The sequence below is a fragment of the Ursus americanus genome, chromosome 14 (assembly GCF_024610735.1).
Source record: "Ursus americanus isolate L20-20 chromosome 14, mUrsAme1.1.p, whole genome shotgun sequence".
NCBI classification, from domain to species: domain Eukaryota; kingdom Metazoa; phylum Chordata; class Mammalia; order Carnivora; family Ursidae; genus Ursus; species Ursus americanus.
Genome location: NC_142140.1, coordinates 47,733,148 through 47,740,509, shown reverse-complemented (window position 1 = coordinate 47,740,509; position 7,362 = coordinate 47,733,148). Strand labels below are relative to the sequence as shown.

At 43.7% G+C, this 7,362-nt stretch overlaps 1 pseudogene; it reads right to left on the bottom strand.

The window, feature by feature from the left end:
* Positions 1 to 6,154: 6,154 nt before the first annotated feature.
* On the bottom strand, positions 6,155 to 6,891 carry LOC123796725 (olfactory receptor 7C1-like; annotated as a pseudogene).
* Between the last annotated feature and the right edge of the window lie 471 nt (positions 6,892 to 7,362).

Here is a 7,362-nt window from a genome sequence, read left to right as displayed (position 1 = left end):
ACTTAGAATGGCTAAAATTGATAAGGCAGGAAACAACAAACATTGGCGAGGATGTGGAGAAAGGGGAACCCTCTTACAGTCTTGGTGGGAATGCAAGCTGGTACAGCTACTCTGGAAAAACAGTATGGATGTTCCTTTGAAGTTAAAAATAAACCTATGACCTATGCAATTGCACTACTGGGTATTTATCCCACAATACAAATATAGTGAAATGAAGGGGCACCTGCACCCCCAATGTTCATAGCAGCAATGTCCATAATAGCCACACTGCGGAAGGAGCCAAGATGGTCTTCGGTAGATGAATGGATAAAGAAGATGTGGTTCATATTCACAATAGAACATTACTCAGCCATCATAAATGATGAATACCTACCATTTACATCCACATGGATGGAACTGGAGGGCATTATGCTAAGTGAAATAAGTCAATCAGAGAAAGACAATTATCAAATGATTTCAGTCATGTGTAATATAAGAAATAGTGTAGAGAATTATAAGGGAAATGGGGGAAAACTGGGAAGAAATCAGAGAGGGAGACAAACCATGAGAGACTCTTTAATCTGGGAAACTAACTGAAGGTTTCTGAAGGGGAGTTGGGTGGGGGAATGGAGTAACTGGGTGGTGTGCATTAAGGAGGGCACGTGATGTGATGAGCACTGGGCATCAGTTGTATATAATTTGTGAACACTACATCTGAACTAATGATGTACTATATTTTGGCTAATTGAATTTAAATAAAAAGAAAAATGAAAAAAATCAAGGCTCAAAGAAAGCCATTGTGTAGAGGGGAATGATCAAGTGGAAGAGTGATGAGAGGTGATGGCTGAGAATGTTGAGGAATGGGGTGGCCTCCCTAGTACTGACGAAGCTTCAATACCCAAGGACCCCCCTCCTTCACATGGCATGCCTTGCACATTATCAATTTTGTTTCCATGGAATTATTGAATGGAAATGGTCCCCCTTCTTATTTTCATATGTTAGGTAATAATCTGGCACCAGTATTTTAAGGGTCACGTATAAGAGGAATGGGTTCCAGAACCCCAGCCTTGAGAAATGTTGATGTTACCCACACAAGGCCACACACATGCTATGGTCTCCTGGTACCATGGCACTACCAGACTGTTCTCAACCCCAACCACAATAAGTAGGCAAACAATGTTCTGAGGTAAGCTAACAGCATTGCATTCTTTCCCCTAAAAATGTAAGATTGCATCCAAATTCTAATAGCTGTTTCCTATGAGCATGTGATCATAGCTCTCCAATTTAATGTTTATTTTGTATCCAGTATTTAAAGAAACACAAAAAATCAGTTCCAGGGGCACCTGGGTGGCTCAGCCATTAAGCATCTGCCTTCCGCTCAGGTCATGATCCCAGGGTCCTTGGATAGGGTCCCGCATCGGGCTCCCTGCTCCACCGGAAGTCTACTTCTCCCTCTCACACTCCCCTTGCTTGTGTTCCCTCTCTTGCTGTCTCTCTTTGTCAAAGAAATAAATAAAATCTTAAAAAAATCAGTTCCAAAATTTTGAAGACAAAACATGGAGAGAAAGATCTAATAACCTCAGGTAGCCCCTAGATGGTGAAGAGGAGTAAACGCCCCGGTTCTGGCAACACTCCAACCCCAGTTACAGCGCCTTGATGCCCAGAATAATAAAGCAGCAAAAGACAATTTATCCAAAAGAAAAGGTAGGGATGTCTTTACGTTATCAAGACTTCTTACCAATTGAACATTGCACCAGAATAACAAGAAAAGAGAAGACACCCACAATTCACAAAAGGAGATGCACGCAGTACAAGAAAAGTGGGGGATTTTAAAAGATGATTTGCTAAAAGAACTTTTCTAAATGACATAAAATGCAAAACTTCTAATTAGAAACTCAGGCTTCGAATTGTGGATATTCTCATATTTGCTTCTTGAACTTGGAGCACAACCAAACTGTTCTAAATGTTAATCTCCTCCCCTAAATAGTAGGGCTCGAGCTGTCCATCCACCTCAGGTGGTTGACAGATTTAGTGAATATACAGAAAGACCTTAGCCTCGTTCCCCCTCCTGTTGATAATGAGTGCTTATCACTGGTGATGAGATTTGGCTGACTTTTATCTTCTCTCCAATGTCCCCATCGCTTCCCCATCTCTGGGTCCCCAATTACACAGCCTTCTTTCAGCTCCTTGTTGGCTCTCCACCTACCACAGTTTGTCCTGCTCTACTCAATATTCACATTTACCCAGAGAGATCTTTCTATATTGCATTTGAGTTACTGTCCAGCTCCCCAACTTTACTCCTTCCCGGTGACTCCCCACTGGAGACTGAACCTCAAATTCCACAGCTTCCAACACTTGGCTTGCCTTCCCTGACTGACCCTCCAGCTTCCCACTCTCGCCATCTCACCCACATCCATGTCACAAACACCAAACTTGAGTTGTAGCTTCACCTGAAGCCCCAGTCTCCAGGCTCAGAGCCTCCATACACCTGCTGCCCTTTGCTTGGAGTCGCCCACTGGCCTCCTTGGGGTAATTTACCTCCTCTCTATCTTCACAATCCCATGGCCTCTTTCAGACTCCAAGGAGTCATCTCCTTCATTAATCTGTTTTTGTTTTGCAGGTTTTTTTTTTAACATTCCTGCAGAAAAAGGACACTTTCTCTTGCAATAATTTAGATGTAGGGCTTATCAGTGTGTAATTTTTATTTAATTCTATGTATGTTTCCCCTGCTAGAATGTGAGTGCATGGGGCATGTTATACATACCCCCACTCTTTACCCCCAGACATAATTTGGTTGGGAACAGTAGGAATAAATACATATTGCATGAAGGAATGAGAGAATCTCTGCTCACAGAAGTTGCCAGTGATGAGAGAGAACAGAAGCAGGGAGTTACTAGCACAGGAATGGAGGACGTGGGAGAGAAATGTTTGCCATATTCTGAGCTTGGGACCATGTGTGGGTCAGACTGTGGTTTGTAAGAATAAAATAGAATAGGATAAATAAGACACAATAGGAAATATCAGAATGCATCATACGTAGTCAGGGTGCATGGCAAATCATTTTTGTGCTAAGTCCAGCAGACATTTCTTTTTTTTAACATATTAAATAAATTGACTATAAATGAATCAGTTCACCCACCAACAAACACAAAGATCTCGTGGCTCTGGGCTAGGCTTGTTAGGCTCTCAGGTGACCTCAGGTAAAAGCTTTCAGCTTCCATTCTCTCTGAGCCGTTCCTGAAATACCTGCTGAGTTCTGAGGCCTACCTGGATGCGGTCTCTGAGAGGAAGGTCTCCATGTGGTGATCCAAACTCCTCTCTGAATGTTTCATGGTGGAGACTGAAGCTCTGTTCCCAGGCAGGACAGCAGGAAGGAGTGAAGCATGGGTCCCCCAGCAGACTTAGGAATCCAAAAGCCAAAACCATGTCTCCTCCAGCTCAAGGTTGAACACGCCCAGGGGCTGCAGTAGAGGAGATATTTACAGCTCCTGTGTTTGCTGTATCTGTTCCCTAACCCTGCTCATTAGACACATTTACCATTATTACTCCAACCCCTGAGCACATCACCCCATGGGAACGTATCTGGACTGAATGAAATTCTTTTCTGTAGATTCTCTGTTCCCAGGAGAGCAGGTAGAATTCAGGTGCATCCAATGTTTATTACTCCTCCCTGAACTTGCCTGGCTTCCGGAGCTCCAACATTGAAACTTTCCACAGACCTGAGTGAAAGTTTTTTTTTTTTTTCTTCCAAATCGAAGACTGAGGAACCTGCCTTGACCATGTTTCTGGGTCTGTAAAACATTGACTTGTTGTGGAAGCACAACTCCTGATAGCTCCAGAAAATTGTTCTTCCTATCCCAACAAGCAAAAGTGTGTTCCTTTGCTACAAAACCACAGGTACAAAAGTTCTTGGATTCATAATTCTTTTCACAAATCAATTAGGACCTTTATATGTTTAATACAGGTTAAAAATTGACATTTAGTCTTCCACTTTTAAAACATTTGATATTATAAGAAATCTACTTAGAACATTTAAGCCATCATGGACTGAGCTTAGAATCTTATATGGATTGTCTCATTTACTTTTGCAAAAGACGTTCTATTAGTACCATAAAATGATGAGCCTTTTTGCACAATTGTAGAAATGTGACTTGGAAGGGTTGAGTGATCGACCAAGAATTATGAACTGGGTCATTATGAACTAATGTTCTTTGATTGGAATGCAACAAGATAGGCCAGGGCTTCTCAACCAGAGATGATTTTGCCTCCAGAGGACACTTGGGAAGCACTGTTACTGAATTGGTATGTCTAGGGTGGCCCAGAGAATCTGCATCTGTAACTAGCTCCCAGTCGTTGATGTTGCCTATCTTGATGTGTAGACATATTTGGGTATCAAGACTGTGGTCCAGTGTCAGAGTTAGTTGTGTTCTTCTCCCAGAATCCTCCCACCCACCTCAGGTCTGACCTTAGGTGGTCAAACAAGTTGACAGGTATCTCTTTTCTTTCATGACAGGAAACGAACCTGTAAAGTCTTTGTTTCCTGTCGGTAAACCTGGAGAAATCCCATCTAAGGATTTGGTCTGAGAACTTAGTAATACTTTAGAGCTCACAGGAAATTCCATGGCACAGAGCTGGTGCTCCCTCCACAGAGACTACCATGACCATCTAAGTTCCACATTGCCTAAGCTCATGACGACACTAAAAAAGGTCTCTTGGGACAGGAAGTGAGTCCAGGATTCCTCTGCCTCTGGGACAGTGTTCTGGGCATTTTGGGAATTAAGTGGGTATCACTGGCAGCAGCCAGCACAACTGGAGAAGCCAGGCATTCACACACTCACATTCATCCCTGGGATAAGTCCCTGGCCGAAAAGATCTCCCCTGGCACTGAGTGTGCTGCCTTGTGATAGAGGGTACGTGGGTGAAGTGTAATGGCTCTTCTGACTCTCTTCAGTGTGGTCAGCATCTCAATTGGGCAGCCTTCCACAGACCTCAGAAAGGGTGAGACTTTTCACCACAGCCATGACTTTGACTGACTCAACGACGTGTCATAAGTTCTGCCTCCTCCTCAGTAATAAATGGGGAATGACACTAATCCCATAAGTATTTTGGAAAACTTACATGAGATAAGATGTATAAACACCTAAACAGTGTCAGCAGAGTGCTACTGTTATTTTTTGTTCTCAAGATCCATATCCAAATTTCTTGGGGTGCCTGGGTGGCTAAGTCAATCAAACAGAGGACTTTTGATCTCAGCTCGGGTATTGATCTCAGGGTTATGGGTTCAATCCACAGTGGGCTTGAATGCTATTAAAAACAAACAAAAACCCACCAAATTTCTTTTCTAGCTCAAAAGCTTTCATTTAATCGATACATTTTTTTCTGGTCCTGACCACCCTCCCATCAATTTTTCACTCAACAAATATTCACTGAGCAAAAACTTCATCCTGAGAACCGTACTAGGCACTGCAGTCTCAAAGATAGGGAAGAGATAGTTCTGAAATTCAAGGAGTCTATATTGTGGGCAGCGGAGAAACTTCGTAAAGTTAATGTCACTGGAAGGAAAGTGAATCAGATCAGGATAAAGAAAAAAGTGTGGTGACAAATATTTGAGATTTTATTCATGTGACCAGAGAAAACATCTCTGGAAATGAGTTTTCAGGACATCTCCAAAATTGGCACACAGCCCATCACTCTGAGGATGGATATTAACTGCATGAGATTTGACTTATCGTTTGAAGAAATCCAAGCCAGGGACACGACTCAGTGTGGTGGGCGTCTGCCTTCGGCTCAGTTCATGATCCTGGGGTCCTAGAATTGAGTCCCACATTGGGGTCCCTGCTCAGCGGGGAGTCTACTTCACCCTCAGCCTGCTGCACCCCTTCACTGTGCCCTCTCCCTCCCTCCCTCTCTCTCTAAAAAAAAATAAAAAGAAAAGAAAGAAATCCAAACCATTACGGAAGATTACGAAGAAAATACCAGGTTGTATTCACACCATGTGAAAATGACTGGTTATAAAGTGAAAAGGGGAACCCAAGATATAACCTGAAGAAAAATAGAGAAGACAAGAAAACCCAAGTAAAGAACTGCTTTAACATGTGTACACCTGGGGAAAAAATAAAAATAGTGGATGAAGGAAGTCAGGATCTCTGGGCCTCCATATTGTGTGTCCAGCTACTCAGGAGAGTCCGGTGATGGTCCTGACGCTGAGAGGTACCACCCTGCCGAGGAGCCTTCTCAGGGCCCCCTTCATGTCCCTGTTCCTCAAGCCATAGATGAAGGAGTTCAGCATGGGGGTGACAATGGTGTACATCACCAAGGCCACCAGACTTGTCCTGGAGGATGAAGTCACTGCAGAACTGAGGTCAATCCCAAGACCTCTTCCATAGAACAAGGAGACCATCAAGAAGTGAGACCCACATGTGGAAAAGGCTTTGTACTTGCCCCTGGCTGAGGAAATGCTGAGTATGGAGGAAACAATTTGATAGTAAAACAAAAGTATTTCATGGAAAGGAATCACAGCCAGAAGGCCAGGTGCAGAATACACCACTATGTTATTGATGAGGGTGTCAGAATAGGCGAGCTTCAGGACTTTGGGAAGATCACACACACACACACACACACACACACACACACACACACACACACACACAAAAAGTGTGGGATTTCCATGTTTGTGCATAAGGACAGCCTTGAAAGGGTCAAGGTGACAGGCAGCCACAAAGCAGTCATAGGCCATCACGGTCAGGAGTACATTGTCCAGGCATCCAAACACAAGGAAAAAAAATGTCTGGCTGAGGCAGCCTGCATATGTGATAACTTTGCTCTGAGTCTGGATGTTCAGAGCATCTTGCAGATGGTGGTGGAGGTGAAACAGATGTCAGCAGAGGACAGGTTGGATAGGAAGAAGTACATGGGGGTGTGGAGGAAGGGGTCTGAGCAGATGGCCAGGATGATGAGCACGTACCCAGTGAACGTGACCAAGTATACACACAGGAACAGCCCAAGGAGCATGAACTGAGTCTCTGACTTTGCTGAAAACCCCAGGAGGAGAAATTCTGAGGCGTGTGTTTGATTTCCTGATTCCATGGGGATGAAATAACTAGCAGGAAAAAGAAAAACATCAGCATTCAATGACCATCACAGTGACAGCACAGAAATGTGATTGCCTTTAATTTCTGGTGAAAGGATTAATGAAACTACCCTGTTATCATTGCCTTGGTTGCTGAATTTGAGATGCTTCCATCCTTCCCTCTGCTGCCACTGCCATCTGGAAATGTCACCGTAGTTCCAAAGCAGACATGTCCCTTGTAACCTGGCTGATCAGAGTGTGGTCCGTGGACCAGAAGGAGCAGGCTTGCCCAGAGCTGCTTTGAATGCAGAGCC